This window comes from Penaeus monodon, chromosome 22 (assembly GCF_015228065.2).
Source record: "Penaeus monodon isolate SGIC_2016 chromosome 22, NSTDA_Pmon_1, whole genome shotgun sequence".
NCBI lineage: Eukaryota > Metazoa > Arthropoda > Malacostraca > Decapoda > Penaeidae > Penaeus > Penaeus monodon.
Window position 1 is genome coordinate 7,939,814 of NC_051407.1, and position 224 is coordinate 7,940,037.

General features: G+C 39.7%; 1 protein-coding gene across 1 annotated transcript in view; it reads right to left on the reverse strand.

Annotated features, from left to right (window-relative positions):
• LOC119587300 (pupal cuticle protein 36a-like) overlaps positions 1–224 on the reverse strand; it is a 10,433-nt gene that overhangs the window by 8,566 nt on the left and 1,643 nt on the right. The window lies entirely within an intron of this gene.

A 224-nucleotide genomic window follows, 5' to 3' on the forward strand; every position in this document is an offset into this window, starting at 1 on the left:
TGTAAACTAGGGGAACACGTGGGTAATCACTGAGTACAGATATATGTACAGACGTTATTAAAGAAAAAATATACAAATAGTTATTAGGCTGAGGGCACTACGTGGTAGCTTTCCGCACCTAAGAAACTTCTGTCAGTCAGTTGTATCTCTCTCCAGCTAGAGATTATCAAGATAGAAGAAGCATTATTGGACTCATCTAGTATGGCCCTAGTAATACCAGCTGG